The 12316-nt window shown below is 38.2% G+C and overlaps 1 pseudogene; it reads left to right on the plus strand.

Annotated features, from left to right (window-relative positions):
• The first annotated feature begins 1094 nt into the window (after nucleotides 1–1094).
• LOC143655405 (olfactory receptor 4F4-like) overlaps nucleotides 1095–12316 on the plus strand; it is a 42402-nt pseudogene continuing 31180 nt past the window's right edge.

Raw genomic sequence — 12316 nt, forward strand, 5'->3', positions numbered from 1 at the left:
CTACCTCCCCTAATGTCACACCTTCCTCTCCCCCCGGATCCCCTTGTAGTTCCCCTCACCCAGCTAAAGTCAGAAAACCCAAGTTGCTTCCTCTAAAACTTCACTGGCATAAATGCCATCGTCCTAAGCCGCTCCGAGTTACACCTTATTATGCGCTTTATTCCCCGTCTGACGCCTCTCATTCTTCTCCTCGCCCCACAGCTGACATTTATTTTGGAACCCCTCTATTCTCCTCCTACCTCGCTTGCAGCAAACATGCATGTCTAAATCTCCGCCCTCTAGTCTGTCTTCAAGACTGCAGCCTCTGTAATGAAACTTCCAAGTACTCTTTCAGCCATCGACCAGAGCCCAAAATTGAGCAATGCATCAATATAACTACCTACCTTTTTCTCAAACCCCCATATTTCTTCCCTATGCATTTATTGTGCTTCAGCCTAGGTTACTGTGGATTCCAGTCAATGCCACCACCTGGGTGGCCCCCCAACTTCCTTACACCCCTTATACGCTAGGGACAGAAACCCACCACCGATCCAGATGCGACTTCGGCATTTCTGCTGCTATTGCCGCCGCCATCGTCACTGCAGTCGCCGCCAGTACAGTAGCAGCCATCGCTCTCACTCAAACCTCCACCACAGCTAAAGTCCTTCTCAACGTATCCCAAACGACAGCCAAAGTAGCCGGCGCCCAAGAAAACATCATTCATCTTCTGCATGCAGCTGTCTTCAATCTGCAGCAGCAAATAGACGTAACTCCTGTTCCTGTCAATCACTCCCAACCCCGCCTTAACATGCGTGAGTGGCTTTTCACTGCCTTTAATGACTCCTATTGAAATCATACACACCAGCTTCAAGCTCACATTCTAAATCTCCAAAGCACGGTGGTCCCTAAACTCTCTGCCTCTCTTTTAAACGACCTTCTATCCAAGTTTACTTCTTTCTTCAAACCTTCCAATCTCATTTTCTACAGTATAGTGCTTCTAGCTATCATCCTCCTTTTCATCATACTCAAACGTCTATGTCAGCGTCTCTCTAAACAACATCAACAAACTCAACTTCTCGCCTTGACTGCTCTAAAACTCCAACATCCCTTCGCTGATGCGGACAACCATCGGCAGGCGCAGGTTTGGCTGGCCAGTGTGGCTCACCCCCAGGACTGACCACCCTGGGGTCTTGGTGCTGCTCCCGGGACTGGTCCTCTTGTGGAGCCTGCATCATGCTGTTGTAGCTCTGGCCATGCTTACCGTGTGTTTCCGCCACTTCTGTGTCCTCTCCATTCCCCCACGGGGGCTGCACGTTACCAGAGTACGTGCATCTGGGGCCGCCGTACGGCTACCAGATGGGCACCGCTGGGTGTGACACAAAGTAGTCGCAGAAGAGGGCCAATCTATCAGGCCTCCTCTGGCTCTTCTGGGGCACATGAGATTTGCATAACGGTCGGCTCAGCACACACCCTTCTCCTGAAATTCTGAGCCTCAAGTGCAAGGGGAATCTCATCCCTACCCCTCCCAGCAAAGGTTCACGCCTGCCACTTGTCACACAAGTGTGCTCTTTTAAAAGAAAAAGGAGAGGAAGTAGTTTTCTGTTTTATTGATACATTGCCATACCAGTAGGTGTGAGATGATAGCTCAATGTGGTTTTGATTTTCATTTCCCTAATGCCTAGTGAAGATTAGCATCTTTTCATATGCTTTTGAGCCATTTTTATTTCCTCTTTGGAAAAGTATCTATCCATGTCATTTGCACATTTTTAAAATTAGGTTATCTGTCTTTTTGTTGTTGAATTGTAGGATCTCTTTATATATTCTAGATATCAAACCCTTGTCTGATATGTGGTTTCCAAATATTGTCATTGTGCTGGTTTGAATTTGTTATGTAACCTAGAAAATCTATGTCTTCTAATTTAATCTTTGGGGGGACAGACTTATTTTGGGGTGAGACCTGTTGATTAGGGTGTTTACTTGGAGATGTGATCCTGCCTATTCAAGGTGTGTCTCAATCTGCTTACTGGATTCCTTTAAGAGAGAGACATTTGGGGGAAAACACAGATACTTGAAGAAAGAAACTGCCCCAAGAGATGCTAAGCTAAGGGATGAAATCCAGAGTTTGCCCCCAGAGAACCTAAGACCCTTGGATGCTTAGAGAAAGAAATGAGTCAGAGACACTAAGAGAAGAACCACTGATGCTTAGTGAGAGAAATGACCCAGAGATATTAAGAGATGACCCACAGGACACAGAGAGAGCCCCTGGAATCAAAAGCTCAAAGTAATGAACCAAGAGCAAGGACCAGCAAATGCCAGCCATGTGCCTTCCCAGCTGTTAGAAGTATGACACATGCCAGCAGCCTTCCTTCAGAGTCCATGTATCATTTTGTTGATGCCTCAATTCAGACATTTTAATGACCTTAGATGAGTAAATTTGTGACTTAATAAATACCTTTTCTAAAATCAATGCATGTCTAGTCGTTGCATTCCAGCAGTTTTATAAACCAAAACAACCATCCATTGAGTAGGCTGCCATTTCACTTTCCTGAAAAAGTCCTTTGACTTGCAAAAATACTCAATTTTGAAGACATCCCATTTGTCTATTTCCTCTTTCATTGCTTGTGCATTGGGTGTAAAGTCAACGAAATCACCTCCTGACAAAAAATCTTTAAGATATTTCCCTACATTTTCTCTAAAATGTTCATGGTCTTTCTTCAAATATTTGGGCCTTTAATCCATTTTGAATTAATTTTTGTAGAAGGTGTGAGATGTGGGTCCTTTTTCATTATGTTGGATATGGATATCCATTTGTCTGAGCACAATTGTGGAAGAGTCTGCTCTGTCCCAATGGAGATGACTTGGCTCCTTTATCAAAAATCAACTGTCCATAGACAAAAGGGTCTATTTCTGAACTCTCAGTTAAATTCTATTGATCCGTATATCTCTAGTTATAGCAGTACCATGCTGGTGTGACCTATGTAGCTTTGTAATATGCTTTAAAGTCATGGTGTGAAAGCTCCCATTTCATTCCTCTTTCTCAAGATATTTTTAGCTGTTTTGACAAACTGCCATCCCAACAAATTTGATTATTTGCTTTTCAATTTCTGCTAAGTAAGTGGTTGGGATTTTGATGGATGTTGCATTGACTCTATAAATAAATTTGAATGAATTGACATTTTAACTCTACTTACTCTTTTAATCCATGAACACATTATGTTCTTCCATTTATTTAGGTCTTCCTTGATTTCTTTTAGGAATGTTTTGCAGTTCTCTGTGTATAGGTCTTTTGCGCCCTTGGATAAATTTTTTCCGAAATATTTGAGTCACTTAGTTGTTATTGAAAATGGACTTTTCTCTTGATATCCCTTTCAGATTTCTCATTACTAGTGTATAGAAACTCTACTGAATTTGGCATGTTGGTCTTGGATCCTACCATTTGCTGTACTTGTTTATTAGCTATAGTAGCATTGCTGTAGATTTTTCAGGATTTTCTACATCTGCAAATAGTGAAAGTTTTACTTCTTCCTCTCCAATTTGAATTTCTTTTATTTCTTTCTCTTGCCTACTTTCTATAGTTAGAACTTCCAGAAAAATGTTGGATAACAATAGTGACCGTGGGCATCCTGTGTTTTCCTGATCTTAGAGGAAAATTTCATTTACCCATTGTATATGACGTTAGCTGTGGTCTTTTATTTTTTACTTTTATCATGTTGAGGAAGCTTATTTGTATTTGAAGTGTTCTCAGGAAGAAATGATGCTGAATTTTGTCAAATGCCTATTCTGCACCAATAAAGATGATCACATGGTTTCACTTCTTTAATTTATTGATGTGGAGCATTATATTATGTTATTATATTTCTTTTGTTGTACCATCCTTGCATACCTGTAATAAAATCCACTTGGTCATGGTGTATGATCTTTTTACTGTGCCACCAGATTCAATTTGCAAGTATTTTGTTGAAGATTTTTGCATTTATATTAATTTAAGACTGTGAATTTATTTTACTGTAGTATTCTGTCTGTCTTTGGTACTTGGGTGATGTTGGCTTCATAGAATGAGTTAGGTAGCTTTCCATCATCTTCAAATTTTTTGAAGAGTTTGAGCAGGAATGATACCAACTCTTACTTGAATGTTTACTAGAATTCACATGTGAAAATGTCTGGCCCTTGACACTTATACTGGGAAGTTTTTTGATGAATGATTCAATCTTTATTTACAGTTAGTTTGTTAAAGTCTTCTATATCTTCTTGAGACATTGTTGGTTGTCATGCATTTCTAAAAAGTTCATTTTTGCTAAGTTGTCTAGTTTGTTAGCATATCATTACTCATAGTATGCTCTCATTATCTCCTTTATTTCTATGGGGTCAATAGTTATGTCCCTCCTTCCATTTCTGAATTAATTTACTTGCATCCTCTCTCATTTTTTCTTTGTCAGCGTAGCTAAGGGTCCATCAATTTTATGGATTTTCTCAAAGAACCAACTTCTGGTTTTGTTGATTCTCTATTGTTTTCCTGTTCTCAATTTCACTTATTTCTGCTCTAATTTTTGTTATTTCTTTCCTTCTGTTTGTTTGAGGTTAGTTTGCTGTTTCTTAATTCCTCCAGGTGAGCAGTTAAGTCTTCAATTTTTGCTCTTTCTTCTTTTTTCAATATGGGAATTTAGGGCAATAAACTTGCCTCTAAGAATTGCCTTTACTGCTTCCCACAGGTTCTGATATGTTCTTTTTCTCATTTTCATTTACCTTGAGATATTTACTGAATTTTCTTGTAATTTCTTCTTTGACTCACTGGCTGTTTGAAAGTTTATTGTGTTGTTTAGCAACCATATATTTGTGAATTTTCAAGGTATCCACCTGTTACTGTTTTCCAACTTCATTCCATTATTATCTGAGGAAGTGTTTTTTTATCATTTGAGTTTTTCAATTCATTGAGACTGCTTTGTGCCTCAGCATGTATTCTATCTTGGAGAATGATCCATGAGCACTTGAGAAAAATATATATTCTGCTGTTGTTGGGTGCAATGTTCTGTAAAGATCTAAGTCTAATGAATTTATCATATAATTTTAGTATCTTTGTTTCTTTAATGATCTTCTGTCTAGATGTTCTATCCATTGATCAGAGTGGCATATTGGATTCTCCAACTATTACTGTAGAGTAGTCTATTACTGCCTTCAGTGATGTGAATGCTTGCCTCATTGATTTTGAGGCACTCTTTCTCCATGCATAGATATTTATGAATGTTATTTCTTCCTGATGAACTGTCCCTTTTATTAATATATAGTGCCCTTCTTTGTCTCTTAATTATTTTACAATTGAAGTCTAATTTGCCTGATAATATTATAGCTAACCCTGTTCTTTTTTTGGTTGTTGTTTGTGTGAAATATCTTTTTCCAACATTCACTTTCAACTTACATCTGTCCTTGGGTCTAACATGAGTGTTATAGACAAAATACAGATGCATCTTGTTTTTTTTTATTTTTTAATCCATCCTGCTGGTCTATGACTTTTGATTGTGGATTTTAATCCATTGACATTCAGTTTTATAACTGTAAAGGCAGTACTTTCTTCAACCATTTTGTCCTTTGGAATTTATATGTCAGATCTTTTTTCTCTCTCTCCTTTCATCATTTTAGTTCCCCTTCTGGATAATCTTCATTTCTATACTCTTCACCAAACCTTTCTCTCCTGTCTTTTCCTATTGGCCTATGGTGCTTCCTTTAGTATATCTTATAGAGCTGGTCTCTTGTTTGCTAACTCTCAGTGTCTGTATATAAATAAATATTTTAAACTCCTGCTCATTTTTAAAGGACAATTTAGCTGGATATAGGATTCTTGGTTGGCAGTTTTACTCTTTCAGTATCTTAAACATATTAAATAAGTGCCTTCTCACCTCCATGGTTTTTGCTAGAAATCCTCACTTAGTCTTATCAAGTTTCCCTTGTATATGATGGATTGTTCTAACTTTGTTGCCTTCAGATTTCTCTCCTTGTCACAAGCAATTTATAATCTGATTAGTAAATGTCTTGAGTAGATCTTAATTCGGTGCTTTTCCTGTCTTGCCCAGAAGAGGGCATTTATTAACTTGCTGCTCACCATAGGTGTAAGGTGGTAAAGTGCCTTGAATTCTTGGCAGACTTTGTCCCTGCCAGGGCTGTGGTGAGACAGAAGCTGCTGTTGAATTTGGACTTAAACTGTTTCTGTTTTTCAACTCTTGGGATCTGAATTCTCTAAGTAATCACCAGCAGCTTGGCTTGGCCTTTCCCCCACTGTACAGTTTTTTTGGGGGAGCAGCATGTGAGGTATGAGCCACTCTTCAGTTCCCTGTTCCTACAGGCTGGAAATGTTAACAAGACTCTCAAGCAGCACCTGACACTCTTTCTGGGAGCATGTTTGAGCTTTGTTGCACTGTTTTTTTGTCAGTTGAAACAGCTGTCAAAATCTCAGCCCCTGGGATCCAAATTCTCTGAATGAGAGCTACCACTTGTGCTGAACTCTACTAACCCTTTTCTTGGAGAAAATTCACAGCTGAGGGAACTTTCTCACCCATTTGGTTAGTTACTTTGTCTCTCAGTCATTCCTTAACTCCACCTTTACCTGAAAACTGAGAATATCTGTTGCTTTCTTTAATGGAAGAAGGAAAAAGATGGGGAGAGAGAGATAGAGAGAGAAAAGGAACAAAACATCTATTCTCAGTGACAGTTTCAAACCTCTGGGTTTGCCAACCATGAGCTGGCTTTATGCGCCCCTTTTCATAGGACACAGCCCTTTTTCAGTAGTCTGAGCTCAGCCAACTCCAGAAGAATCTGTTTTGATTTGTTTGTTTGTTTTTTCTGCCCAGCCTCCTCCCTACTGGGGGCAGGGCTGATAAAAATCTCCAAGTTTCTTTCTTTTCTGTAGATTTACCTGTACTAGGAGCTGGTATTCAGCAGTCCAAATATGTTGCTCAAATCCACATGGAGCTTGGCTAATCTCTTCTTCCCTTGCTTGCAGTAGAGAGATGTTTTTGTTTCCCACTGGGGAGAGACTCTGAATCTGCCTGCCATGCCAGGAAATAGAGAACCAGGCTCCACAGTATCAAGATCATAGACAACTACAGATCAGTCATAGACATCTACAAATTCAAAATATTCAGAGATTGAATGACACATTTCTAAAGAATATATGGATCAAGAAAATTCTCAATAGACATTTTAAAATATATTTAAATGCAAATTAAAATGCAACATTAATATATGTGAGATACAGCAAATGCAAACAGTGCTTAGAGGGAAATTTATATCACTGAATACACATATAAGTAAAGAAGAAAAATCTAAAAATAATATGAACTCCCACATTAGTACACTAGAAAATAAGAGCAGTATAAATCAAAATTAGGGAAGAGTAAAAAAAGCAAAATTAGGACTTAAGTAAATGCAATTGAAAACAAGAAAACAGTAGAGAAAATCAATGAAACTAAAGCTGGTATTTCGAAAAAATAAAGTGAAAGAATAACATTGAGAAACCTCTAGCTAGGCCATGCAGAAAAAAAAAGAGAAGACAGCAGGGATTAATATAAAAAAAAATAATAGAGGGGCCATCATAATTTCATGATAATTAAAAAGAAACAAAAAGAACATTGGGAATCACTCTATACTCACAAATTTGGTAACTTCTTGAAATTCGTGAAAGATACGATCTACCAACTCTCACAATACAAAAACTAAATTTTTAAAAATTCAATCAACAATTAGTAACATTCCAAAGCAGAAATTTCTATTTCCAAATTGTTTAACTGGTGAGTTATAGCAAGCATTTAAGGAAGTGATTACAATGATTTACTTTAGTAGACTGTGGGAAGATGGCAGAATAGGAAACTCCAGGATTTAGTCCTTCCAAAGAACAAATATTAAATAAGCAAGAATTGTGTAAAGCAACTATTTTGAAACATGAATTACAACACAGCATCTAGGGAAGGGGAAGAGCTGGCAAATTATGGTAGAGAACCAGTGAAATTCTGTGTCCACTCTACAGTTTCCAGGACTCTTTACCCACTTTCACAGCACACCACTGAGGTGGATGGTCACTGACTGGCTCACTAGTGACAGAAGGGACATGAAAACCCTCTTCCCCAAGAACAGGTGTGTGTATGGATGTAGCTGATCACAACTTTCATTTGTTGACTTCAGATGACCAGGGCCCAGATCTGGGGGCAGACATTGTTCCAACCCACCCTAGAGAAAGGTGGCAGCAGAGGAGACTTAAAGATGCTACACTTCCTCAAGGCTTCAAGGGAAAATTTAAACGCTGCATTTGATGTTCAGGTCAAGGAAACTCAGCTTTGGGGAGCCATGAAATAAGTCTTAGAGCCTGTTCTGTTCCTTTCCCCAGGGAATTTACAGCCAGTCTGCACCCTCTTCATGGGTCCCTGGCCCTGTTTCTGCAGGAAATGACTGAATTAAGAAACTCCTTTATAGCAGTGGTCTCCTTCCCAGAATTTTCCCTCTAGGTGAAGGTATCTCAAGACTACAAAAGGAGTGCAACTGACTATGGAGGCAGACAGCCTGGGGCAAATTCTTGCTGCTTTAACTCCCACAAGAACAAGTCTGTCTCTTGGGAAATAAAGGGGGCTTTCACACTCCTGTAAACTCACTCCAAGTTATTTTTGTAATTCAAATGCCAAGAACAACTAATAAGCACAAACCCAGGACAAGACACATGCCAAGAAAAGAGAGGAGGGCACTGAACTCTGAATTTGCCTTTGGCAGATTTTATTGGGGCCAAAGTGCAAGAATATATCTGTCTTATCACCAGCTGGTTATAAAACCAAGAAAAAGACAGCTTGGGGAATAAATACCAGACATACCATTTGAAAATATTAAAATGTACAATGTGCAACAGAGTACAAGACAAAGAAATCAGAACTGATGACCCATCCAAACCAAGGGGATAAAAATCCAGAAAATACCAGTGAAGAATACCAGAATATAGACATCCCAAACCAGATTTAATAAGTGATTTCGAAAATACTTAAGGGGAATAATTTCGAATCCAAATGGAGAGGCAAGAAAGTTGAAACCTTTGTCCAGGGCTTCAACAAAGTAAAGGACAATTCTCACTTGTTCAGAATTCCAGGGAAGGGTGAAGTCTGGAGAATGTTGAATTGATGAAAGAGAAAAATTTCAGGTAGAAAACTTCTGTCCCAGACCAGACAGTCCTATCAACTCCTCCTCCCTACATTCCATGCAATTTGGAAGGAATGAAGAGGCAGCAGCCAGGATTCTCCCTAACACATCCCACTGGGGAAACAGACTATAAAATCTCTCTGAACAGTGAGACAGTTACCAACCTATATCCAGACACAGAGATCTAGCCCCACATGGACTTAAGCTACTGGGGAGGGCAGAATACAAAGGGGCAGCATGGAAGAGTTTCCAAACAGGATTAGGAAGGTAGTTAAAAAATCCTCACTGAAAGCAACAAGTAGCCAGGCAGAAACTGCATCAACTCTTTGGGTACCTAGAGGACAGAGAGGATATTTCATGACTCAAGTCATTGAGGGTGAAGGGTCTAAGAAAACATGTACTGTGAATGCAATTCTAGCCCTGGGCCCTGGTGCCTATGTCCCACCCATGAGAGAAACCAGGGCTGGTGGTCCAATCTTTGCCTGGTTGATGGCTACAGACTCCATCAGAAATGGGAGTCCACTGCTGCAAGTACAGGAGTGGACCCAGACCCACACTGAGCCAGATATTGGCCAACAAAGTGAGGGCACAGGAACCTCACAGTTTTAGCACCATCCAGGCAAATACTGTCAGTTCCAGAAGATATTTTTTTTTATAAAAGTTAAGTAATTTAAGATCACCATCTGCTGGGCAGGCGTTAAAGTGCAGTGGAAAACTGCAGGCTTTTCAGAGCCTCTGCAGACACTTTATCAGGCCCATCAGAGCTATTCTAAACACCAGGATTGGTCCCCCCAGCCCTGATTTGACTGAGAAATAATGACAGCCCAACTATCAAAGTAGTGCCCTGATACAAATAAAGTCAACAATTAAACCCTTGACAAGAGAGAGAAACCTACTTTCAGAATAGAGCCATTAAGATAATCAGATGACAGATATCTGCGTAAAATCACAAGGCACAATAAAACAAAAGAAGAAATGCCCAAAGGAACAAATAAAAAAGTCATATGGGACACAGAATGTGGAATAACTAATCAATGACATTCAACCAAATATCCTAAATCAATCAAAGAAAAGAAAGAAAATGTGTATAAAGAGATAAAAAATATTAAGAAGACATTAGAAGCACATAAAGAAGAATATTAAATTAGACATAGAAAACTAGACATTACGGAATTTAAATACACAGCAAATGAAATTAAAGAAATACTGAAGATACCAACAGAAGATCTCGAATAGGTAGAAAAAATAACAGCAATCTAGAAGACAGATCAACCAAATTCAAACATAAGAAAAGAAGAAAAAGAGGAAAACATGGGTAAACTTGAGCAAGGTGTCAGGAACATAATTGAAAATTCAAAGCACACAAACATATGCATCATGGGTATCCCAGAAGAAAAAGAGGAAAGGGCTAAGAAAAAAGATTCAAGGAAATAATAGATGAAAATTTCCTAACCCTTATAAAAGTCATAAATATACAAATTCAAGAGGCCAGATGAACTCAAAATAGAATTAAAAAAACTACAAGATGTATAGTAGTCAGACTGTCAAATGCCAAATAAATTGAGAAAATTCTGAAAACAGTGAGAGAAAAGTGATTCACCACACTCAAAGGAATCTAAATAAGCTTAATGCTGATTTTTTAAACACCATGAAAAAGCAGTTGTACAATAAATTTAAAATACTGAAAGAGAAAAATTTTTCAGAGAAGAATTCTCTATCCAGCAAAGCTGTCCTTCAAAAATAAGGGCGAGTTTAAAATATTCAAAGACAAGCAGAAACTTAGACAGATCATTAATAAGAAATAAGAAAGCTATTAAGGGAGTTTATGATTTATGAGGACTACTGAGGGAGTGCTCCTGGCTGAAAAGTAAAAACAAGAGAGCTCTGAAGGAGGATACAGAATTGAAAAGTATTACTAAGGGTAATTAAAAATAAAAAAGAGGAAAAAATAAATCTCATAAATAAAAACAAAAAGATAAAATGGTTGAAGTAAAAACTGCCTTTACAGTAATAATTTTGAATGTTAATGAATTAAACTCCCCAATAAAAGACACTGGTGTGCAGAATGGTTTTAAAAAATGATCCATTTATACACTGTTTACAAGAGATTCACTTTAGACCCAAAGATGCAAATAAGTTGAAAGTGAAAGGATGGAAAAAGATATTCCATGCAAGTAGTAAATATAAAAGCTGTGGTACTGTCATGGTCAGGTTCATCTGTCAACCTGGCCAGATGGTGGTACCCGTTTGTCTGGTCAGGCAAGTGCTGGTCTGTCTGTTGCTATGAGGACATTTCATAGAATTATATCATGATCACATTGGCTGTATCCACAGCTGATTCCATTTGTAATCAGCCAAGGGGGGTGTCATCTGCAATGAGAGACATTTAATCTAATCAGTGGGTGATTCAGAAGAGACAGTCTCTCTTCCTGCTTTGGTCAGTGAGCATCTCCTGTTGAGTTCATCCAGACTCTCCATTGGAGGGGAGTAATAGATGACTCAATAGTAATAGTGGGAGACATCAACACACCACTTTCTCCAATAGATAGAACATCTAAACAGAGGCTTAATATAGAAACAGAGAATCTAAATCATATGACAAATGAAATATAGTGTTTTACAAACCCAAAGAGCAGGATATAACTTTCTTCTTAAGTGCTTATGAAACATTCTATATATAGACCATTTTCTGGGGCCCAAAACAGATCTTAAGAAATTTTAAAAGATTGAGACTATAAAAAGCACTTTCTCTGATCATAATAGAAAGAAGCTAGAAAACAGTAACAAATGGAGAACTGAAAAATACACATATATGTGGAGGTTAAATAACACACTCTTTAATAATCAATGGGTCACAGAAGAAATTGCAAGAGAAACTAGTAGATATCTCGAAATGAATGAAAATGAGAACACGACATAACAAAAATTATGGGATGCAGTGAATACAGTGCTGAGAGATACATTCATATCCCTAAATGCCTACATTAAAAAGGAAAAAAAGAGATAAAATCGAAGAGGTAACTGAGGCACTGGAGAAATTGGAAGAAGACAGCAAACTAATTCCAACACAGCAGAAAGAAAGAAATAATAGTGATTAAAGCAGAAATTAATTGGAGAATGAACCAATAAAACCAAAAGTTTGTTCTTTGAGAAGATCAATAAAATCAGCAAA

The sequence above is a fragment of the Tamandua tetradactyla genome, chromosome 14 (genome assembly GCF_023851605.1).
Source record: "Tamandua tetradactyla isolate mTamTet1 chromosome 14, mTamTet1.pri, whole genome shotgun sequence".
In the NCBI taxonomy this organism is placed as follows: Eukaryota; Metazoa; Chordata; class Mammalia; order Pilosa; family Myrmecophagidae; genus Tamandua; species Tamandua tetradactyla.